General features: G+C 46.3%; 1 long non-coding RNA gene across 2 annotated transcripts in view; it reads left to right on the plus strand.

Annotated features, from left to right (window-relative positions):
• Positions 1-263: 263 nt before the first annotated feature.
• LOC148044999 (uncharacterized) overlaps positions 264-25,317 on the plus strand; it is a 31,234-nt gene continuing 6,180 nt past the window's right edge. Inside the window, exons 1-5 of one of the 2 annotated variants that reach the window (XR_015696974.1) lie at positions 264-2,643; positions 7,329-7,480; positions 11,896-12,047; positions 12,942-13,104; positions 16,967-18,494. This is a non-coding gene — a long non-coding RNA (uncharacterized LOC148044999). Of the gene's footprint in view, positions 2,644-7,328; positions 7,481-11,895; positions 12,048-12,941; positions 13,105-16,966; positions 18,495-25,317 lie in introns of those variants that run through there. The other variant, XR_015696973.1, reaches the window with a different exon arrangement.

A 25,317-nucleotide genomic window follows, 5' to 3' on the forward strand; every position in this document is an offset into this window, starting at 1 on the left:
GATTGAAATGAGGTGATGCTCTGTGAGCTTGGCTTTTTTCTTGCAGACATTTCATCATCCAAACTAGGTAACATTATTGGTGCTAGTACCGAATAAGGTTTGCTCTCATTTTATATTCTAGTCTGATGGCTACTTTGTCAGTTGGAGGGAATGGTTTTGGTGGTTCTTTGGTTGGGCTGTTTACTGTTAGCTTGCTTAGCAGTTCCTTATTTGGGTATGATTAATTTCTTGATTTCTGGTCTAATCTTAATCTTTGTGTTAATCTCTACTCATCTGGATGTTGATTGTAGGTGGGAAATACTTTAGGCAACACAGAAAACCTTTATTAAGGGGCTGCCAAGTTTTTAAATAGGGCACAAAAACAAATTATACATGTGATATGTCATAAAGCAACAAAAAATACAACCAAACTCCCTTACAACATGTTACATCTCCTCTTTTCCCACTGGGGGTTTGATTTTGTTTGATTGAAGTCCCTGAAAGACTATTTTTTGCATATCAAAAGAAGTGGCTTTGGTTCAAAGGAAAACAGGTTTCCTAAACTTCAAAAGAAGGCATGGTTGCCATGTTTAAATACTACTATCACCTTTATTAAAATGCTAATAATAGTCTAAAATTTTACATAGAAGTCACAGTGAGCATATTTTCTTAGAAAAATAAAACAAAGGACAAACTTGAAAGAAATTCAATACCGGGATGAAATAATTTTCTAGTTGCAGAGAAGGCAGTCTTTATTTTTTTTAAAAAGGGGGGGCGGGAGTTAATCCAAATCGAGTACGAGACTTTTACTGCACATTCAATTTTGACTAGAAAAAATACTTTTTAATATGTTCTGTGGTGGTTTTTTGTTTTTAGAGGTCTCTAAGGGGGCGTTCATAAGTGCGCCAGAGTGCCTACCGTCCCAGTCCTACTGTCCCCATTGATATGTACTCATTTTGTGTTCATGGCCATGTTATATTTATTTATATCCATCTATTTGTACCAATCTCATGCGATAATGTCCATGTCTATACTACTACCTGTTACCTTTTACATGTTGACAAATAAATAAAATAGTCACGTTTCTTGGAACACAACGTCGGTTACGGAAGGTTGATGTTCGCCTTGCTTTCCCTTATGATACCCTTTTCTCACCTTCCCCTGAATCTCCCTCATACCCCACCTCCACACTGCCCCGCAACCGCTCCACCACTGGCAATTCAGCAGCAACAGCAGGATCAAAAAGCCGGCCATCAGAGCTGCGCAAGGAACATCCCAGCCCGCTACCAACAACGGCCGCCGCACGCTCTCCCCCTCGCGGCACAGACAGCGCCACAATTCAGCAGCGTTCGGAAGAGAGACTAACAGCAACTACGTCTCCCGGGATGCCCCGCGGCTGTAAACTGCGGCGTAGTTCGCCGACCAGAATCCTGGGAAGTGTAGTCCTTTCTGTGGAGGGAGCTCGAAGCGGCACGTTGTTCAGGCTATGCAGATAAGGAGGCAAGTCATCACATCGGCTCACGCGGGGCTATCGAAGGATGACCAATAGGCGGCGGGCAGCGCAGAGATGAGATGCGGCAATGGAGTTAGCTCTGCGTGAATAGGGCGGGGAAGAAGGCGCCTTCATCGGCCGGGATGGGGTCACCTTGACTCTTTCTGCGGCAAGTGCAGAAAGTGGGTGGAGGAATAATTAAAGCGCCTCCATGGGACTGGTCTTTCGCGCCCATAATTTTCTATACTAAATTGGAACGCTTTGTGTACTTCATTAATCTGGTCTCGCCTGTACTGTACTTCTAAGCAGCAACCAGTTGATTTATGGGGCTTTCTCCACTGAGGAATTCCAATGTGATCAACATCTCACTTGCTGGGAAGCGCTGCTGGCATTAAGAATGCTGTCTTCCTAGCTTATTCCTATTTTGCTTACTTTTTGCTGTGACCCGTGATTTTACAGCGGCGGGGACTGTGATAAAGTGATGTCACGGTAGTTAATTTTTCTAGCTTTGCTACCCCTCACTGGACACATTGCTAGCCCATGGAAAACATTTGGCAGTCGCTGTGGTGTAAAGGGGGTGCAGTAGATGTCCGTGTTTTTTTCCTTTCTACTCTTCTTGTGGTCAGAGTTAAATAAAATAAAAATATACTGGAGTAAGAAAAGCATCTTGATTCTTTCCTCTCCTTTTCTTTTCGATAAATAATTGCTAACTTCCAGATTACTCCGTTCCAGCCAAAGGCAGGGGCTGATCCCATCATTCCAGTTATGCTATTTCAGCCTGTAATGACATTTTGCTACTGCAATGTTCAATCTGTTGCATTATTTCAACTCCAGGCAAACAGTTTTCTTGTATGTGTCATCTGCTCCTGTCCCCAGCTCCTTTATGGGACAGCAGCAGGACATCACAAAAATGAGGCTGATTGGGCTAGAGAAGCCTGCATCTACCTGGAAAAGTCTAAACAGCAAAAGCCTGTTTCAACCTGGCAACCCATAAAATGTTGAACATGCTACAATTGTTGGACGTTGACATTTAAAAGGGGAACACTAGTTTGGATGAGATGTTTAAGAGATCAAGGCAGGAACGACGCGAGAGCCAGGACTTCAACAAGAACAGATTTATTGGAAACAAACAGGAGCTGACAGCGATTCAAAACATCAATTTCCGCGCCAAGGTATTTATACAGACTTTGTTTAATGGGTAACCAATGGGAGGCCGGGTAGTGTCCAGCAACTGCTGACGCAGTACCCTGGCCAATCAGAACGGCTCGGCTGGCTAGCAACAGTCTATGCTGCGCCTCAGCCAATCAGGGCTCAGCATAGACTGTTGCTGGCCTCCTGGTCGTAAGTGGAGGATTTTATTAATCCTCAACACCCCTTCCCCCCGGCTAAAGTGCATGCCCCTGGGTGGAGCATGCGTAGTCCATTAGGTAGGCGGGCCGGCGTCGGACCTGCCCAGACCTTCGCAGTTCGCCTGCAGTCGTCGGAGGGGTAGGACCTGCTCGTGGTAGCTCCTCCCCAAAGGTAGTGGAGCTTCGAGCGACGCCATCTTTGGACGGCCCAGAAGGCGGGCTCAACGAACCAGGTAGGCCGGGCCGAGGGGGCGCGGCCGCTAGGGAATTGTCAGGTTGCCGTGAGGCGGTGACTGGCGAAGGGGTGTAGCTTGGCGGGAACTCTGTTACGGTTTGAGGGTGCAGAGGCGCTTGCCAACAGGGGGCGCCCGGGTAGGCAGGGCCTGAACTGGGGAAGGCCCTTTCAAACTGCGCTGGGTCGGCTTGAAGAGGCTCAACTGGAGCATTTAACTCTGGCAACAGAGGGTAGGAAAGGCCTGCCTGGGGAAAGGCCTGTGTTGTTGGGACCGGCTGGCAGGCAGCTGTGGCGTCAGGCCCTGGATCCTTCGGCCCACCGGTCTCCGCAGGAAGGCGCCTCCTTAGTTGATCCATGTGGCGCTTCCACTCGGATCCATCGGCCAGTCCGACCCTGTAGGAACAGGGGCCGGTTATGGAAACTATAACAGCAGCCACCCACCTAGGCTCCCCCGCAAAAGACCGGGCCCACACCAAGTCCCCCAAGCGGAAAGAGCGGGGAGGGGTAACCCCCAGGTTGCATGGCTGGTCCCCTGAATAGAGCGGGTGAAGCCTATCCAGGGGGGTCCGCAGGCACCGGCCCATCAAGAGCTCCGCGGGGCTTTTGTTGGTCGTTGGGCAGGGGGTGGAGTGTTGGCTTAGCAAGTAAGCCACCACCCTCGTCTGTCAGTCACCCCGGTCCATGCGGCCCAGTGCCTCCTTTGCTGAGCGGACCACCCGCTCCTCCAGGCCATTGCAGGCCAGGTGGTACGGGGCTGTGGGGGCATGCCGGATTCCTTGACAGGCCAGGAATTCCTGAAATGTGGTAGACGTAAATTGGGGCCCGTTGTCCGAAACGAGTACGTCCGGCAACCCATGGGTTGCGAACAAACGGTGAAGGGCCCTGACCGTACTCTCGGCTGTGGTGGAGGTCATGAGGACCAGTTCCACCCAGCGAGAGTAGGCATCTACCACAATCAGGAACGTTTGGCCATGGAAGGGGCCGGCAAAATCTATGTGGAGGCGAGACCACGGGCCTCTCGGAGCCTCCCACTCTCGAGCAGGCCCGGCTGGAGGGTTAGGGTGGGAGAGTTGGCAGGTGGTGCAGCGGCCTACGTAGGCCGCAATCTCTGTGTCCAGCAAAGGCCAGACATAGCTGCGGGCTAACGCCTTCATCCGCGGTATGCCAGGGTGGTCTTTGTGGAGCAGAGGCAGAACCTGGGCCCGCAGTGCAGCAGGGATCACAACCCAATCCCCCCAGATGAGACAGCCCCCGTGGAGGGAGAGTTCAGCTTGCCGGGCCTTAAACGGCCGGAAGCAGTCGGCTACTTTTCCCAAGGGCCATCCCCTTAACACCCACGAGCAGACCTGGGCCAGGACTGGATCGGCCTTAGTGTGGGCCACGACATCCGCGGCCGAAAGGGGCAGGCCGGAGGATGAAATCAAGAGGACGAATAGGGAGGGCAGAGGGGTGGGGTCAGTCTCTGGGAGGGGGCAGCGGCTAAGGGCATCAGCATGCCCTAGCTGCTTGCCTGGACGTAGAGCAGCGTATAGGAATATGTTGCGAGGAACTCCGTCCAGCGCATCATCCTGGGAGAGAGGATGGGGGGGTCGGGTTGTCGCCTGCCAAAAACCCAAGGAGTGGCTTATGGTCAGTGACAAGAGTGAAGTGCCAACCATACAGATAGTCATGGAACTTTTTAACCCCGGACACTGCAGCCAGAGCCTCCTTGTCTATCTGGCTGTAGTTGTGCTCCGCTGAGGAGAGTGTCCGGGAGTAAAAAGCCACGGGCCCTCTGAGCCATTTGGGAAGACATGGCTCAGGACCGCCCCCAGACCATAGGGGGAGGCGTCACAGGCTAACGTCAGCGGCAGCTTGTCACTGTACTGTACTAAGACAGCCGCTGACGTAAGCGTGTCTTTGACAGCCGCGAACGCATGCGCTTCGCGGCTGCCCCAGTGCCAGGCCGCGGATCGGTCGAGCAACCGATGCAGCGGCTCGACTAGTGACGCCTTATGCGGCACGAATGGCGCGTAAAAATTCAAAAGCCCCAGGAACGCCTGCAGCTCCGCCTTGAGGAGGGAGTGGGGGCATTCCTGATGGCTGCCATCTTAGGTGTGGGGTGGATTCCTTGGGCGTCAATCAAGAAACCCAAGAACTCCACCCTTGGAACAGCAAATGAGCATTTGTTACGTTTGAGTTTTAAGCCCGCGCCCCTAAAACGCAGGAGGACCTTCCGAAGGATTTCAATGAGTTCTGAGCGGCTGGAAGCAGCGATCAGAACGTCATCGAAATACGGAACCACACCAGGGAGCCCATGGATCAGCCGTTCCATGAGGCTCTGGAAGATCCCTGGGGCCACGGAAACGCCAAATTGGAGGCGGCGGCAACGAAAAGCCCCACGATGGGTGACGATGGTCTGGGCAGCCGCCGCATCGTCATCCACAGGGAGCTGTTGGTAGGCCTGCACCATATCCAGTTTTGCAAATGTGCAGCCCCGCCCCAGGGAATGGAGCAGGTGCTGCACCACAGGGACTGGATAGGGGTTTGCCTGGAGGGCAAGGTTGATCGTTGACTTGTAGTCGGCACAGATCCACACCAACCCGTCTGGTTTGACAGGGACCACAATTGGGATCTCCCATCGTGAATGGTCGACGGGTTCGAGTACGCCCTGTGCCAGAAGCTTGTCAAGCTCAGCGTCAACCTTAGCCCTCAAGGCAAAAGTCACCCTGCGAGCCTTAAGCCGAATTGGAGCAAACTGGGGGTCGAGGTTGAGGGAGATAGGGGTGCCCCTGTAAGAACCAGCTGGCCGTCGAAGACGTCAGAGAACTCTAAGAGGACATCCTCCAGGGAGGAGGGAACCACCCTATGCACCCCCTCCCAATAGAGAGACCCAAGGCAGGAAACCAATCAAGCCCAAGTAATGCAGGCAGGGAGTTCTTTACAATTAGAATAGGCAGACACCCGTGAAAATTCCCGTAGTCAACCTGAATAGGGAAAGAACCGAGGGTGGGAATGAGAGTCCCCTGGTAGTCCCTAAGGGAAGTGTCCACAGGTTGTAGCTGGGCACAGGAGATGTGGGGGCACAGGCGGAAGAAGGCGGCCCAGGAGATCAGGGAGCGGGAAGAACCAGAGTCCACCTGCATATGGCAAGGCTGACCTTCCAGCTGGAGTGAGGCAGAAACCTTCCTGGCTCCGGCGGATGCCTGGCTGACAGTTTCACCGGCGATCTCCGGCTAGTAGACCATGTGGCAATCTTCAGCCCGCCGAGCAGGCCGTGGCGGTTGGCGGCACGGCTGCGTTTGGGAAGTGGCAGGCTGTTGCAGGAAGGACGGTGCGGGCAGAGAGGCACGGCAGACCTGGGCAATGTGCCCCTTTTTGTTGCAACGGCGGCAGACTGTGCCTTTGAAGGGGCAAGCCGTGCGGGCATGGCGACCACCGCAACCCACGCACAAGGTCATCGCAGGGGCAGCGGGAGGAGGCGGTGGTGGGCGCCTAGGCTGCACCCTGAGCTGGCCAACAACCTCATTGCAGGGGTCTTCGGGTGATCCCAGTTCATCAACTAGGCAGGCTTGCGCGGCAGGTGGAGGGCACCCCGGCATTGGAGGAGGAGGTGAAGTTGACAGCTGCAGGCGTTGCATATCGGTCATGGACTGTTCAGAGAGTTCCGCTGCTCTGGCAGCCTCCACGGCCTGCTGCATCATGATGTCGGGGTGCCGCAAGAGGCGGCTGCGCAAATTAATGTCCTTAACCCCGCACACAAATTGCTCCACCAGGTTCTCGTCCAAATTCTGGAAATCGCACTGGGCCGCCGTTACGCGGAGCAACTCCAGAAATTGGCTGATGCTTTCTGATGGCTTCTGCATGCGCCGGCGGAACGCGAAGCGGCGAGCGATGTGGGAAGGCGCCGGGGCGTAGTGGTTCTTCAGCCGGGACATTAGTGTGTCCCAGCTGAGCTGGTATACTGGCTGCGGGGCGGCTAAAGCCCTGGCTGATGCGAACATCGCGGGGCCACAGCAACTCAAGAAGAAGCTGCATTTTTCCTCTTCTGGCTGGTTGTGGTTCTTGGATGCTATTAAATAGCATTCGAATCGCTCCATGAAACCTTCCCAGGTTTCACCAGCAGATCCGAAAGGTGCGAAGGGCGGTAAGGCGGATGCCATGTTCGCCGAGAAAATTTAACGGTTCAAGCGAGAGTAGATAGGGAGTGGAGAAAAAAAATTTCAGTGTTCGGCGCACCGGCGGTTTGACGCGTCTTGAGCGGCTGGCTGAATTTCTTCTCACTCTGTCCTAGGCTCTGCTCTGGGAATCGCTGGATCCCACCCTCGTCGCCAGTTTAAGAGATCGAGGCAGGAACGACGCGAGAGCCGGGACTTCAACAAGAACAGATTTATTGGAAACAAACAGGAGCTGACAGCGATTCAAAACATCAATTTCCGCGCCAAGGTATTTATACGGACTTTGTTTAACGGGTAACCAATGGGAGGCCGGGTAGCGTCCAGCAATTGCTGACGCAGTACCCTGGCCAATCAGAATGGCTCGGCAGGCTAGCAACAGTCTATGCTGCGCCTCAGCCAATCAGGGCTCAGCATAGACTGTTGCTGGCCTCCCGGTCGTAAGTGGAGGATTTTATTTATTTATTTATTTTAATATATTTTTATTATGTTTTCATTCTATACAATCACATATTCACTGTGCTTAATCAGGGCATATAACATTGAATAATAAACACGGCCCTCACTTATATAGAAAATGCCCTCTACAATACAAACCCAGTATACCACCTTGGCCCGCCATACACCCTCTTTCAACCCCCTCCAACTTTCATTCTTCCTTCTCACACACCCCTCTACGCCTACTTCCCCTCCCCTTCTTTCTAACCCTAACCCTATCACTCCCTCTCCATTCCCTCCCTCCCTTCTCTTCCTCCTCTCTCTCACCCTCTCCACCCTCCTTCTTCTTTCACTCGACTCTTTCCTTCGGTATCTATTACCTTCCAGTATATTCGGTTTGTTCTATTTTCGCACTAACATTGAAAAGCCACAGTATACAAATACAATCATGGAATTTAACACATATCGTATTTCCCCCCCCCTCCCCCTAAATCCCCACCTCCCTTCCCTCTCCCCGACTTCCCAAAGACCATACGTGGTATAACTTTTGGACAATCACAGTCTAAAATATCTCTACATTGAACTCAGCTTCTTACTGTTACCCAAATTTTAAACAATTTAAATTATTACTGATACTAAGCATATGCTATCTGGAGTTTCTTAGTCCCATATTTACTTTTTATGTAATCAATCCATTTTTTCCAGTCTCGTTTATATCTCTCCTTTGAATGTTCTTTGAGATATGCTGAGATTTTGGCCATTTCGGCTAAGTTCATAACTTTCAAAGTCCATTCTTGAATTGTAGGTAAATCTTTCTTCTTCCAATACTGCGCCACCAAGAGTCTTGCTGCCGTTATTAAATACAGAACCAAATTAGTCTCTGCTGCTGTAAAGTCAATACATATACCCAGTAAAAACAACTGGGGGGTAAATTTTATCCTTCTTTTAAAGATGTTTTGCAGGATCCACCATATTTTTATCCAAAATGCCTTGACATTACGACATGTCCACCATATATGAAAATATGTAGCATCACAAGAACCACATCTCCAACATTTAGGTTGAACATTTGGATACATAGAGGCAAGCTTTTTAGGATCTAGGTGCCATCTATAAAACATCTTATAAAAATTTTCTCTCAAGTTTTGTGCTTGTATAAATTTTACATTTCTTACCCAGATTCTTTCCCATGTTTCAAGCATTATTGGTTCCTCGATATTCTGAGCCCATTTTATCATACAATCCTTAATCAGTTCCGTTTCAGAATCCATCTGTATTAGTACATTATATATCCTCTTTATATGCATTGAGCTTTGATCTCTTATTTGTTTAAACAAATTATCCTCAACTTTTACAAAGCCAATTTTTTTATCTGTTTTCCACCTAGCCTGTAATTGACCATACTGAAACCACGTTTGAACTACCTTCTCTTCTTTAAGTACCTCTAAAGATTTTAGTTGCATCACCCCTCTTTCTGAGATAAGAAGTTGTCTATAGGTGGTTCTATCGTGTTTTTGTTCTACATTCATATTTTCAATTGCATGTCTAGGAATTGCCCACATGGGCACTTTATCATTTAATTTATGTTGATATTTTTTCCAAACCTGCAATAAAGCATTTCTTAAGATGTGGTTTTTAAATTTCTTATCCATTTTTTTGTTAAATAACAAGTAAGCATGCCAACCATATAACAAATCATATCCCTCGATATTCAAAATTCTGTCATTAGTTAGATGAATCCAGTCACTAATTGCAGATAATGCCACTGCGTCATAGTATAATTTTAAGTTAGGTAATTTCAATCCTCCTCTTTCACGTGCATCTTGCATTATTTTCATCTTTACCCTCGGCTTCTTTCCTGCCCACACAAATTTATTGATACCCTTCTGCCATTCTAAAAGATTCGCATCTCTTTTAAGTATTGGTAACATTTGAAAAAGAAATAAAAATTTTGGTAAAATGTTCATTTTTACTGCCGCTATTCTACCCAGCAAGGACAAATGCAGTTTTTCCCACCTTTTCAACTCCAACTGTGTACTATGCCAAAGTGGTTCATAATTATACTTGTATAATTTCCCATTTGAGATTAAAATATTAACTCCAAGATATTTAACTTTTTTAACTACCTCACATCTTAGCATCGCCCCCAGTTCTTCCTTCTGTTTGATAGTCATATTTATAGCTATTATTTTGGTTTTTCCTAGATTTATTTTAAATCCCGAGACTTGACCATATTGATTGATCGTATTCAATAATACCCTACTAGATTCCTGCGGTTGTTCCAATATTATAACCAGATCATCCGCAAATGCACGGACTCTATATTCTTGCTGTCTAATTTTAATCCCTTTTAGACCGCCCAAGCCCCGTATCTTATTCAACAGTATTTCCAAAGTTATAATAAACAATAATGGGGACAGAGGACAGCCCTGTCTTGTACCTTTTTCAATTTGAAAGGAGTCTGTCAGACTTCCATTGACAATGATCTGGGCTGTTTGCTGCTGATATATTGCACCAATTGACCGTAAAAAGCCATCTCCTATCTGCATTTTTTGCAATGTCTTCAGCAGGAATTGCCAATTAACTCGATCAAAGGCTTTCTCCGCATCCAAAAATATGAATGCGGCCGGGATTTGATTATTCTTTCCCAGGTATTCTAAAGCGTTGATAATTAATCTAACGTTGTTCTTCATCTGTCTGCCCTGTATAAAACCAGTTTGATCGGTATGTATCAGTTGTTGAATTACCCCCATTAGCCTATTTGCTAATATTTTAGTAAAAATTTTATAATCTACATTGAGTAATGAAATAGGTCTGTAATTTTTTGGTTGGGTAAGGTCTTGGTCTTCTTTGGGTATCAACGATATGAACGCAGTCTTCCACGAAGGAGGCACTTTCCCTCCCGATTGAATTTTATTGAATAGTTCTCTGAGGGGTTCTACCATTTCTAACTGTAAATTTTTATAATAAACAGCTGTTAAACCATCTGTGCCTGGTGCTTTCCCTAACTTTAATTGTTTAATTGCCTGCAAAATTTCCCCAGAGGTTATAGGTTGATTCAGCTTATGCCTATGTTCTTCTCTAACTAGGGGGATTTTCTCTTTATCTAGGTATTTGTCTATATCTCCGTCCTTAATTTTATCCCCTTTATACAACTCTGTAAAAAATTCCCGAAATACCTTTTGAATCTCTTCCTGTTGAAACACTTCCTTCCCTCTGTAACACAATTTGGATACATTTCGAGCTTTCCTTTTTTTTCTAATCTGATAAGCCAACCACCTACCGGGTTTATTTGCATTGCAGAAAGTATTATGTTTAGCATATAATAAACTAGTAGCTACCTGGTCAGAGATCAGCATATCAAACTGAGATTTTAATATAGCAATTGTTTCCCTAATCTTTGTATCTCCTGGATTCAATGTTAATTCTGACTCTTTCCCTTTAATTTCCTCTTCCAATTCTTTTCGTTTTTGCCCTTGTTTGTGTCTATGTATTTTGTTTATATTGATTAATACTCCTCTCATATACGCTTTGCTTGCATCCCATACATATTCCAAAGATGTACCCTTATTCATATTGAGAACAAAATATTCCGATAGCAATTTTTTACAATCATTAACATACTTTTCATATCTAAATAAGTTTTCATTCAACCTCCAGGACCTTCTTGCCTGGGCTACCCTTCCCAATTCCATCCAGACTGGATTATGATCTGAAAGAACTCTTGCCATAATCTTTGTCTTCTTCACCCTAGAAAGTAAATCATTTGTAATTAGTATAAAATCAATCCTTGAAAGAGATTGATGTCTGTTGGAAAAAAAGGTAAAGTCATATTCTTCTGCATGCCTCTCGCGCCAAGCGTCTCGCAATTCAAAGTCGTCCAGCATGTCAAAAAAGGATTTGGGTAACTTAGCTCGAAATTTGGTGTTCGGGCGAGCTGTCTTCTTATCTCTTTTGGTGTCGATCACGCCATTCCAGTCACCCAATAATATACAAGACTCAAAGTCCCACTGTACTAATTTAGCATGGAGATTTCTATAAAATCCATCTTGTTGTTGATTAGGAGCATAAATTCCCAAAAGTAACGTCTTTTTCCCTTCTAAGATTAAATCTAATGCAATATATCTTCCATTTAACGGTTCAAGCGAGAGTAGATAGGGAGCGGAGAAAAAAAATTTCAGTGTTCGGCGCACCGGCGGTTTGACGCGGCTTGAGCGGCTGGCTGAATTTCTTCTCACTCTGTCCTAGGCTCTGCTCCGGGAATCGCTGGATCCCACCCTCGTCGCCAGTTTAAGAGATCGAGGCAGGAACAACGCGAGAGCCGGGACTTCAACAAGAACAGATTTATTGGAAACAAACAGGAGCTGACAGCGATTCAAAACATCAATTTCCGCGCCAAGGTATTTATACGGACTTTGTTTAACGGGTAACCAATGGGAGGCCGGGTAGCGTCCAGCAATTGCTGACGCAGTACCCTGGCCAATCAGAATGGCTCGGCAGGCTAGCAACAGTCTATGCTGCGCCTCAGCCAATCAGGGCTCAGCATAGACTGTTGCTGGCCTCCCGGTCGTAAGTGGAGGATTTTATTAATCCTCAACAAGATGAAGACAGTGGCAGGCAGATTTTATCAGGGCATGTTTATACCATGGTTAGATGCAAATAGGGAAACACCTTGTTTCAACTCATGTGATCACTTTCTCTATAGCATGTCCTTCACATAATTTCATGATGTTCTGCCACTGTGGCCTTTTAAACTACCACGCATGTAACATTTAATAGGTCCAGAAATGCTGATAAACTGAGAACATATACTGAGAAATGAACGTAGGCTCTGGGAACAAAGACAGAATAAGATAAAGTAACACTTTAGAAAGAAATTTATGTTCCTAAAACACTGTCTTTTTGTTTTTGTTTTTGTCAGAAGTGCCATTGTCTTAGTAACACTTCCCCTTTACTTCATAATTCTACTCTAACTACTTCACTGACCTCACTAAACATAGGATGTGCTGCATTTATTCCAATGTTTAAGCTCTTTAAAATGTGTGGATGCATGCTAGCTGGGGAATTATGGGAATTGAACTCAATACATCTTAAAGTTGACAGGGTTGAGAAACACTGAAATTCTAATCAAAAGCCTTGCTCCAATCTCATATATGTATAGAGGGAAGGTTTGCTTCCACACTGGGTTTATCTTTTGCTTCTGTACCGAACTGAAACAAACCAATTTGTGCTTCAATAGAATTGTGCATTGGTCTCCAATTTAAATGAACTATTTCTCTCTCTCTACAATTTAGTGTCAGAAGTGTGATCATTGGGAACAAGGAGGATGAGATTTTGCCTCTGTGGCACCCATCAGGCATTCTCCCATTGAAGTGCAATGCAAATTTGTAAACTCCACTCTCCTTTGAGTCTTGGGAATGAAGCCAGTCTGAGAATTTCTGGAATCATATAAATGCTGTAAGTGAAAAGTTTTTCAGTTTTCTAATGTAGGTTTCAAGAGTTCCCCAATGCAGGCCTTTAAGCTCCTTTCCCTCCCACTATACTGTATTAGTATAGTTCACTCTGGATAGGGATAATGTTACCATCTCAATTACAATTAGCCAGCTAGATCAGGTAACCACACTCTTGACCTTTGGTTTATTTACAGTAATATTTTCTGGCTTTTAAAATATTAATGTGAGGCCCAACTGTTGCCAAGTTACTTGGTTAGTGGTTATCTTCAAGCAGAGTTCCTGCTGAGCTCAATGCAAGTTTGTAAGAAAGCTTGCTGTTGCTTACCGTGCCCTTGTCCTTTGGGATAGCTGCTTACATCCTAATAACCCTTGTCATTTTATAGCAGTGGTAAGTATTGCTGCTGAAACAAGGACATCTTTACAGTCTTGGAATGCCCTTTATTGAATTGAATACTTTATTTGACCAAGTGTGATTAGACATACAAGTAATTTGTCTCCAGTGCAGAAGTTCTTAGTATACATGCAAAGCTTCAGAGTAAGGATCATCATCATAATCATCATCATAATAGTTCAGCAGTTCAGTTCTCACCTGCTCAAGATGGTCTCAGCCTTCCATCTTTCCAAGGTCAGTAAAATGAGGTCCCAGATTGTTGGGGGCAATATGCTGACTCTGTAAACCAATTACACAGGGCTGTAAAGCTCTGTGAAGCTGTACATAAGTCTAAGGGCTATTGCTATCATAATAATAGTACCAACAAAAGTAAAGATGATAATAAGGGTAAATAAAATATTACACCCACACTACATGGGAAAATACATGTAGACATTAGATAGCACTTGAAAATTAGGTGTTCAGCAGAGATGGCATGAGGGAGGGGAAAAAACTATTCCTCTCTGTCTGGCTCCTGTTTTCAAATCGGGATCTGAGTCCAAGTGGAATAATGCAGTACAAACTGGCTGAAATATGCAGTTCATCTAGAAAATAGCTTACTTTGGGAGAGAGGAATGCTGGATGGCATTCAGCTTCTCTGATTCAGATTTAATCTTCCATTTCCCACTACCGTTTCTAGGTAGTTTAATTTTCAGTATCACAAATGACCTTTAGTTAGGTTGATTCTGGGTACAGTTTCATGCATTTTGATGCATACGGTGCCTAAATGTCTTATGTGTTCTTCCCATTCTGGGCTACAACAACCAAAAATTAGAATAAGTAGAACTCATACCATTTTGCTTTGCCAGACTATTTTCTGGATAAGCCTCTGAAATGTACCAGGAGCGCCACATAGTTTAGAAGAAAATAGCACTGTATATAAGTACAGTGTGTAAAAATATTGCAAAAGCCCTGAAAGTGGGGGCAGGGGGATTCATATCCTGCTGGGGAATTCTGGAAGCTGACGCCCACCTGTGTTAAAGTTGCAAAGGTTGGGAAACCCTGTTGTGGAGTCTGAAGGAGCAAGGGCTTGAGCATGGTTAAAGCTAAGGCAAATGGGAGAGACACCCTCACTTCAAACAATGAAGAACAAATGGCAGATCACAAACAATAGAAACCTCTTAACTTTTTTTTAATGGGCTTTCAACTAGCCCTAATCACAGTGCACCAGAGTCTGCATTCACTTTTTCAAACATTCTTTGTTACTACAAAAATAATTAGAAGTATTAATTATATAAAACATATGCTATATTATATTAATTATAATATATTAATAAATAGGAAATAGGCTATACAAATTATAAATAAATACATATAGGAGGCATTGAATAGCTATCCCATTTAGCAGTTAACTTGATTTTATTTATTGCACATTCACATCCATCACATTTCGATAACATTTTTGATTTTGTTGCATGTTTGCACAGAACTGCATTTCAGTTTGATTTTGGTGCTGACAATAGAGGTACGTCATTCACTGTCAGAGAGTTCAATCACTTCCATTTACTACAATCTACCTCTTTGACTAACACCTATTGGACCTTTTCTGGAATCTGATAGATAGAACATAGCCGTCCCATAGGGAAGTACACTCCTTTTGATTCTGCTACACATTTCATCAGCCTTTAATATCACCTACCATGGTATTTCATTTGACTGCCTGGTATTGGAGGTTCTGTTCTGAAGAGGATGCATTCCTCCTTTTGTGGATGGTTGTGGTTGGTTGGTTGGAAAACAGAGGTTAGTTAGTATCTCTGTGTTTGTGGATCAGAGATGAAATGCTGACATCATATGCTGTGGTAAGAGAAGCATCTGGCTAAAAAATGACAAAAAACCTCCAAAAATAAAACAACCCTGAAAAGAAATCACCATGACTATTGCAGTCCCCAGGTCATGTGATCACCTTTTGCAACCTTCTGACAAGTAAAGTCAATGAGAAAACAAGATTTGCTTGACAATTGTGTTACTAACTTAACAACTGTAGGGATTTACTCAACTGTGGCAAGAAAGGTCATAAAATGGGGCAAAACTCGCTTAATTGTATTGCTTAGCAATGGAAATTTTGGGCTCAATGTAGTAGTAACTTGAGGACTACTTGTAATAAAATGTATCAATTTATCTTTCCACATCACCATTCAAGATTTATAAACTTTTAAACAAGGAAACAATATTATGGGTGATAGGCATTCCTATGATAAGTAAGGCATAATTTGCAGACAGTATGCATACAGCATGTAAGCCACTCTATCTTACTAAAGTACTTTAAGTACTTTCAGAATTTCTAAATGCAATCACGAGCAGGAAGTTTTAACAACAAAATGAACAAACGAACAGAATGCCTCCATATGTCATAAATACTTAAAAAGAGAAGACATGCCATTTATAATCACTGGTGATTTTGTGTGTGCCTTCATAGATTGACTCCTTTTGACTGCCTGGACTAGTACCTTTATCAAGGGCTAAATAAGATACATATAAACAGATTATAAACTTTCAGGGAAAACCAACTCTACAATAAATAGATAGACATATTTTATCCCTGACTATTAGGGCCAAGAACCTGTCTCAATTTCATAGAATTAATTGCCTCCATTATTTTTGAAAGAAAAATAAATGTAAGGCTAAAATATTTCCCTTGATCTGTGGTAACTCACATTTTGTGGAAGCATGAACCTCATTATCTGAATTCATTTTAGACTCCTTTTTAAAAAAAGGCTTGATGGCTTATGGCTCTGGAAATTGTTTTTCCATAGATATCCTAGTGACATATTGGCTGATTAGTTTAAGTTTAAAAGCTAATAGCTTACTTCCTTCTCAATACCATAGAATGATTTTATAAACCTGTTTGGGGGCATCTAAGCTTGTTATCTGGAAAAGCAAGGATTCAAATTATTCAGGAAAGGGAGGGGTTACACAGAGAGTTGATAATTCTTATATTTCTGTGGATTTAATCTTATATTTTAATCTCAACATATATATTTTGAATGATCCCACATTCAAAAGTACAGAGATGTAATGAAATCTTCTTGAAATGGAAAAACATAAAAAAAAACATGCCACCTCCTTGTGGCATAATCTCTTTGCACTTATGAGCTGTTTTGTCCCCCCCTCCCCACCCCCCCAGGGCAGCTGCTGAGGAAGAGATAAGGCAGGCCTTTCATACTCTGTCCCTGTGGCTATTTTTTATCTGGCCTATTTTGGTTAAAGGAGTCTGTGCTTAAGAAACAAAAGATAACTTTTCTTTCTCTGACTCTTGCTTGCCTACCTCTTTTTAAAATGTCCCATAAATTTCTTCAAAGATAAGAAATATTTGTTAGCACTGAGATGAATATCTTCATTTGGCTCTGTTCTTCATTCAAGAGCTACTGTATATTGTGAGCATTTTTCTTTTTAATGCAATTTCTTTTTAATTCTGTTCTGTTGGTTTTCTATTAAGCAAATTCCTTATGCGTAGGAACCATATCCTCTCATGTGAGCTCCTAATGAATGCAAATTTCCCACATCCCTGTTCTACATGCTTAAGAAATATTACATCATTCAACATTCAAAGATAAGTTGAAATATATAGTTATAGTATTATAATAAACCACTACAAACTTTGTTGGAAAATGTCCTGAAATAGAAATGTTATCTATGAGCCATGTTAGCTCATGCTCAGGAATGAGATATCAAGTAATACCTAGGCAAGAAAAACGTTATGTTTAGAAAAAAATGTTGTAATAGAAATATTTACTAAATTACATATACTGTACATCTGGATTATGTTAGCTCTCTGCCTGACTGCAGGCTGAAGCATTTGTCACTGTGCGTCCCTTCTTTTATTATTCCCCTAAACTGAGATCAACACTATTAGCGACTTTATTTTGCAATTTCTGCCTCTCCTCTGCCCAGATGATGTGTGTTCAGTCCACGCAAAAATAGAGGGAAAAGCAAATATAGAGGGTGTCACCAGGTGCTTTGCTGCCATAGCCTTCATATAATTTGGTGGTTTAGGACCAGGAATATCCTTGGATCACTGGTTTCAGTTAGGACTTTATATACAGTATGGGTTCTCCAAAATGCCTGTCCGATAGAAAAGGCCCACTATTAGGGCTGATTTGGATTTAGAGTATTAAGGATTCCAGCTTTTGATCAAACTACAGACAATGCCTTCAATAGGATAGTGTTATTCCCTAACCCAGTAGTGCTCAAGCTGACTGTTTTTCAGAAAGTAGCAATTACAGTCATGTACTATAAACTGGACAACAACTTACAGCCAAGCTGCTGAGAAGCCTTACTGGCTTCAGGCAAAATAGTACACATAAATGCCAATTCTTGCACTGTGGGGTCCAATAGTCTGTATAGATTCTCAGTCATCCAAATCATGGTTGTCCCAAAGGTGCTTTTTCAGGAGGCAACTGGTCTTTTTGTTTTTTCTTTGGAGACATTTTGCTTCTCATTCAAGAAGCTTCTTCAGCTCTGACTGGATGGTGGGGAATGGAAGGATTTATATTCCTTGCAGACAGCTGGCCGTTTGCATGCTTTTAGTGGGTTCTTGAAGCACTTGGATGCTTATCTGTGTCTTCAGGTCCAATGCTTTCTTATTCGTCCACATATATACCTGAAGTTAAACTTGTCTCTAGTCTCCAAGATTATGTTAGTGCTCAAAAGGTAGATACTTCCCCCCCCCCCCCCGCAAAGTCTAAGAAAAGCCAAATCTATATAGCAACCTGCACAAATAAAAGAATGCTGAAGAGTCTTCCTGCATGGGATATTGTCAGTATATTAAAAATGCTTTTATTAAGGGCGATTGTCTAATAGCATCTATTCAGTAACAGTTTTCCTTGCAGATACAATACCCATTTGCTGCAATAAGCAGAACAAATAGTCAACCAATTTTAAGGGTGGATTGGAAATACAATATATATATCTTGTATTTCTTAACTGTAACTCCTGAAAATGTCAAAAAATTTGCCCCCATCCATTTGGTCGTGTCACATCATCAGATACATCTCTTATGGTCCTTGAATATAACAAAAAGGGTATAGGGAACCGGATTGCTTCATTCTGCTATAATACAATCTAACTTGGACCATTGGGGATAAAAATTGGAGGGGAGTTATATATAGTCTAGCTTTGATTTGAGGAAGAAAGAGATTTAGGGGCAGTAGATAAATAAGACAATAACTTTAATTCTTGTATGTCCTACCTGTTTTTTTTTTGTTGTTTTTTTTTAGTAAAAACATTCATTGGAAACTGGCATGTTGCAAAGCCTTGATTTCCATAACCATATTTAATTCTAATAATGTCATTAGACCGTACAGATACCCCCTGGAATGGCAGAGAAGATCCTAGAGCCCTAGGTTGCTCTTGAGATTTTGTTTCTGGACATGCCACATGCTCTCAAAATGTCAAACGAGCCATAGCCTAAACAGGTGGCTACCACTCCCTTAGAGAGGGAGTTTGGTGTAATGGTTAAGGCACCAGGCTAGAAACTGAGAATGACAGTTGGTCTTACCTGAACTGTTGTTTTAAGAGGTTTAAAACCGCACTATAGGTGGAGTGTGCTGTGATGCCCTGGGGCACCGGAAGGTCCTGAACCTCATAGGCCAATGCGATGGCCAGTTTGATCCACCTCCCTATAGACGAGGAGGACACCCTCTTCCCCAGGGAAGACGGATAAAAGGAAACAAAGAGCACCTCAGACTTCCTGAGGCCCTCCGTGCGCCTCAGGTAAATGCGCAAGACATGCCTGACATCCAGCTGGTGCCAAAGGTGCTCCCTATCATGAGACAGGTCTGGACAAAAAAACAGTAATACCACCTCCTGTGATCTGTGGAAAAGGGAATTAACCTTGGGAATAAAGGTTGGATCCAGTCGCAGGATGACCCGATTATTGTGGAATATACAAAGATCCGACCTGGAGGACAACGCCCTCAGTTCGGAGATGCGATGGGCTGAGGTGACCGCCACAAGGCACACTACCTTAAGGGTTACGAACTTCAGGTCAACCGTCCTCAGAGGTTCAATTGGTGCTCCTGTCATTGCTTGGAGAACCGTAGTGAGGCTCCATGTCGGAAACCTGTGGACAACTGGGGGATGGAGATTCCCCGCACCCTTCAAAAACCTCTTAATTAAAGGGACCTGGGAAAGTGGAAGGAGCCCCTCTCCCTGAATAATCGTGGAGAGGACTGCCACCTGTCTCCTGAGGGTGCCATGTAAGAGCCCCTTATCCAATCCATCTTGGAGGAACTCCAAGACTTGCAGTACCAAAGCCTCGTGAGAATTCGCTCCCGAGACCCAGCACCACTCTGCAAAGACCCGCCAGGTGGAATCATAAATCCTAGTGGTGGAACCATTGCGTGAAGCTTCGATTGTGGAGATCACCCCCCGGGAAAGCTGGGTGGCCCTTAGGCGCTCCTGTCAATCTCCACATGGCTAGCTGCAGCCACTATGGCTCAGGATGCACCAGGTTCCCCTGTCTGAGGTCCACATCCCTCCCCGGGATCCTCCATGGGTGTGAAACTGACAGGCACATTAGATCCGCGACCCACGCCCAGGACAGCCAGTAGGGTGCCACTAAGATGAGCTCCGTCTTCTCTGATTCCACTTTCCGAACTACCCCAGGGAGAAGTGGAAGGGGAGGAGGGAAGGCGTAGAGCAGACCCTCTGGCCATGGAATCCGAAGCGCGTTGACTCCCTCCATCCCCCGAGCTGGGAACCGAGAGAAGAATCGATCCACCTGAGCATTCTGTGGTGTGGCAAACAGGTCCATCTCTGGATGGCTGAACCTGGAGCAGATGGCCTGGAACAGTTTCGGAGAAAGGCTCCACTCCCCGTGATCGACCGTGGCCCGACTGAGCCAGTCGGCTTGATGGTTGTTCACTCCTGTGATGTGCTTCGCCCTGAGCAATTGAAGATGCCTCTCTGCCCAGGCGCCAAGTACTATCGCCTTAGTTCAAAGAGCCCTGGAGTGTGTGCCACCCTGTCGGTTGATGTGGGCCTTCGCCGCCACGTTGTCAGTCAGCACCAAGACATCTTGATCCCGAACATGGTCCTTGAAGTGCCGCAATGCCAAGTGAATCGTTTGCAGTTCCAGCCAATTTATATTATGTTGGAGGTCCAACCAGGTCCAACGGCCTTGCACCATCCAGGACTCCAAGAGAGCTCTCCACCCATACAAGCTGGCGTCCATTGTCAGGATGAGGTGCTCTGGCTCCCTGAACTTGCAGCCCTCGTGTAGCGCTGGGGAGAGCCACCACCTCAATGACAGCCGCACTTGTGGTGTCACTGGAACCTTTTTCTTGGAATTGCTGGAGTTTGACCTCTGATGTGGCAGGAGACACTACTGGAGTAGCCTAGCGTGTAGACGAACCCAAGGCACCACATCTATGCAAGAAATGAATTTCCCTAACAAGCTGGAGAACACCATTACAAGAACAAAACATTGACTTCTAACTTGTCTAACTAAGGCTAACAAACTAACTTTACGGTCGTGGGACAGGAACACCTTCCCCAGCTTAAAATCTATGATGGTCCCCAGGTGAGGAATCCTGGTGGCGAGAATGAGGGAACTCTTATCTAGGTTAACCAAAAACCTAACTGCTGTAGTGTGAATACCACCAATGAAAGATCCTCCCTCGCCCGCTCAAACGATGCTGCTTGGACTAAAATGTCATCGAGATAGCATTGGACCCTGACAGAGCGCTCACAGAAGTAAGCCGCCACTGCAGCTAGGACCTTAGTGAAGGTCTGAGGTGCAGATGCCAAGCCAAACGGTAAGGCCCTATACTGGTAGTGGCTACCTAAATAGGAGAACCTGAGATATTTACGATGGCCAGGGAAGATGGGGATATGGAGGTAAGCCTCTGTCAAGTCGATGGAGGCCATGAAGTCATTGCGCCTGACCCCCGCCAAGATGGATTTAAATGATGCCATCTTGAATCTTCTATAGACTAAGTGAAAATTTAGCAGTTTAAGATCCAGAATCCCCCTCCATCTCCCTGAACTCTTCAGAATGACAAAGAGGTTGGAATAGAAACTCTGACCCCACTTGGTCCGGTGGAACCAGTTCCACCACCCTAATCTCATGTCAGATCACCTGCCATGAGAGAGCGTTTATCTTTACTCTTGGCGACCGAAAACGTCCAAAAGTGGTTCGGCGGAATGGAGAGAAACTCTAGGCACAGGCCAAATTCGATGGTATTCAGAACCCAGGTGTCAGTGGTAATCTCAGCCCAGGTATCGCCAAACAGAAGCAGTCTGTGTTAAATATTGGTTAATATTCATGATGCCAGTAACACCCTCTGGCTTTCTGATTGGCTGAAAGCCCCAGAGGGTGTTGCCGGCCGAACGTTACTGTTGATTGGCCGAGGGACTGACGTCAGCGGTTGCTGTCTCATCCCCGGCCGGTGATTGGTTTAAAAATTAGTATAAATACCTTGGCGCGAGTTTTGTTCCTTGAATCGCTGTCATCCAGAATAAACCAAGTTGTTTGTTGAAACCTGGCTGCGCGTCGTCCCTCCGTCAAAATATAAAACTGGCGACGAGGATGGGATTTGGCGATTCCACGCAAGCCTAGGTTAGAGAGAGAGAGAGGTTCTATCAGCTAGCTGCCACAAGTTGCTACTCGCGCCGGCACCGAACGCTGAGGAAAAAATTTTCCTGTCACGACCTCCTCCCCTCAGCTCCTCACTCTTCAGCCTGCCGAACTCTTAATCAACATGAATTCTTTGCCGCCTTTCGCTCCTTTCGGCTCCGCCGGCGAATCCTGGGAAGGATTCATGGAGCGGTTTGAAACTTATCTAATTGCTACCAAAAACCAGGCTCAAACAGATGAGGAGAAGTGCAGCTTCTTTTTATCATGCTGCGAACCCTCTATGTTCGCCTCAGCCAGAGCTATGGCTGCTCCCAGACCGGCATATAAGTTAGGCTGGGACAACTTAATGGCGAAATTGAAGGGGCACTATGCCCCGACGCCCTCCAAAATTGCCCGCAGTTTCGCGTTCCGGAGAAGAGTACAAAAGCCGGGAGAGTCGATTAATCAGTTTTTAGAAGCCCTGCGCACTGTGGCGTCCCAGTGCGATTTCTCAAACCTCGAAGAAAATTTAGTCGAGCAATTCGTGTGCGGAGTGCGGGATGTACATTTAAGAAGCCGCATGTTCCATCATCACGATATTACACTACTCCAGGCAGTGGAGATCGCCAGAGCAGCTGAGCTCTCTGAGCAATCAACAGCAGATTTGGAGCGGCTACAACTGTCATCCCAAACTCCAGGGCACGTTCCGTTCACTCCACCGGCCTCACAAGTACATGACATTGACTATGATGACCTTACACCATCTGAGGTCCTGGAGCCCGACAACGTCGGCCAAGTCCGTGCCCAACCGCGGCGGAGACAACCTGCTCTTTCAGCAGCCGCACCGCAAAACTCCAAGGCATTTTGCCCTAGTTGCGGAGGCCGCCACGACCGCCAAACCTGTCAATTCAGAAACGCAATCTGCCGCCGTTGTCAGAGGCAGGGGCACATTGCCCAAGTCTGCCGAGCATCCTTGCCGGCCCCTGCCTTCTTCCAAGCAAATGAGAGACCCAAGTCGCAGCCGCGCCGCCAGCCACCGAAACCAACTCGCAGAGGAGACGACTGCCACAATGTGACTGAACCACGGGAAGTGGAGAGTTCCATCAATCAGGCCTCCTCAGGATCCCGCAAAATTACAGCCAATGTCCACCTGGCAGGTCAGCCATGCCAAATGGAGGTGGACTCTGGTTCCTCCCGTTCATTATTGTCCTGGGACATGTTCTCCCACCTCTGCCCTACAGTTTCCCAAACTAAGTTAGCCCCATCCCGTGTGCTCTTAAGGGACTACCAGGGAAAATTGATTCCTGTCCTGGGATCTTTTCCTATTCCTGTCAAGTATGGCGAGTTTACGGGGGAGCTGCCAATCATCATTGTAAAGAATGCCCTGCCGGCCCTTCTTGGCCTTGACTGGTTTCCGGCACTGGGGTTGTCCATTGGGGGGGTGCACCGGGTAAAGTCCTCTTCTATTGAGGACGTCCTACAGGAGTTCTCTGATGTTTTTGATGGACAGCTCGGGTGCTACAAGGGAACCCCCATCTCCCTTAGTTTGGATCCTCAGATTGCTCCCATTAGGCTGAAAGCCCGCAGGGTGCCTTTTGCCTTAAGGGCTAAGGTTGACGCCGAACTTGACAAATTGTTGGCGCAGGGTGTCATCGAGCCAGTTGATCATGCTCCATGGGAGACACCCATAGTCCTCCCGGTCAAACCGGATGGCTCGGTGAGAATCTGCGCCGACTACAAGTCGACGATCAACTTGGCCCTTCAGGCAAACCCCTATCCAGTCCCTGTTGTGCAACACCTGCTCCACTCCTTGGGGCAGGGTTGCATATTTGCCAAACTGGATATGGCGCAGGCCTATCAACAGCTCCCGGTGGATGACGATGCGGCGGCTGCCCAGACCATCGTCACCCATCGTGGGGCTTTCCGTTGTCGCCGCCTACAATTCGGTGTGTCCGTCGCCCCGGGGATCTTCCAGAGCCTCATGGAGCGCCTGCTCCATGGACTACCGGGGGTAGTTCCATATTTCGATGATGTTCTGATCGCTGCAACAAGCCGCTCAGAACTCATCGAAATATTACGGAAGGTCCTCTGTCGTTTCAGGGGCGCGGGATTGAAATTAAAAAGCAGCAAATGCTCATTTGCTGTCCCTAGGGTAGAATTCTTGGGCTTCTTAATAGACGCCCAAGGCATTCACCCTACACCATCTAAAATTGCCGCCATTAAGAACGCCCCTGCTCCCACCTCCAGGGCGGAGCTACAGGCGTTCCTAGGGCTGCTCAATTTCTACGCCCCCTTTATTCCTCACAAGGCGTCACTAGCCGAGCCGCTGCATCGGTTGCTCGACCGATCCGCGGCCTGGCGCTGGGGGAGCCGCGAAGCGCATGCGTTCGCGGCTGTCAAAGAGACACTGACGTCATCGGCAGTCCTCATTCAGTATCATGATGGGCTGCCTCTGACGTTGGCGTGTGACGCCTCCCCTTTTGGTGTAGGGGCGGTCCTGAGCCATATCCTCCCGAATGGCTCAGAAGCCCCTGTGGCCTTTTATTCCCGGACACTCTCCTCGGCGGAGCGCAACTACAGTCAGATCGACAAGGAGGCTCTGGCTGCAGTGTCCGGGATTAAGAGGTTCCACGACTACCTCTATGGTCGGCACTTTACTCTTGTCACCGACCATAAGCCACTCCTTGGGCTTTTGGCGGGTGACAAGCCGACCCCCACCATTCTATCCCCCCGCATGACTCGCTGGACGGAGTTCCTCGCAGCGTATTCTTATACGTTGCTCTACCGTCCGGGCAAACAGCTGGGGCATGCCGATGCCCTCAGCCGTTGCCCACTACCGGAGACGGACACCGCTCCCGTCCCATCTCTCTCGGTCCTCTCCATTGCCGCCTCCGGTTTCCCACTCTCCGCCGCAGACGTGGCGGCCCACATGAAGGCCGATCCGATCCTCTCCCAGGTCTCTTCCTGGGTTTTGAGGGGATGGCCAACAGACAAGGTGGCAGAGGGCTTCCAGCCCTTTAAAAATCGCCAGGCAGAGATCTCCCTCCACGGGGGTTGTCTCATCTGGGGGGATCGGGTACTGATCCCCACCGCGCTTCGGCCACTAGTTCTGGATCTGCTCCACAAGGACCACCCGGGCATAGCACGAATGAAGGCATTGGCCCGTAGCTATGTCTGGTGGCCCTTGCTGGACACAGAGATAGCGGCCCATGTAGGCCGCTGCACGACCT

The sequence above is a fragment of the Thamnophis sirtalis genome, unplaced genomic scaffold (assembly GCF_051295495.1).
Source record: "Thamnophis sirtalis isolate CommonGarterSnake01/CBP01778 unplaced genomic scaffold, rThaSir2_p1.2 scaffold_6, whole genome shotgun sequence".
Taxonomy (NCBI): Eukaryota; Metazoa; Chordata; class Lepidosauria; order Squamata; family Natricidae; genus Thamnophis; species Thamnophis sirtalis.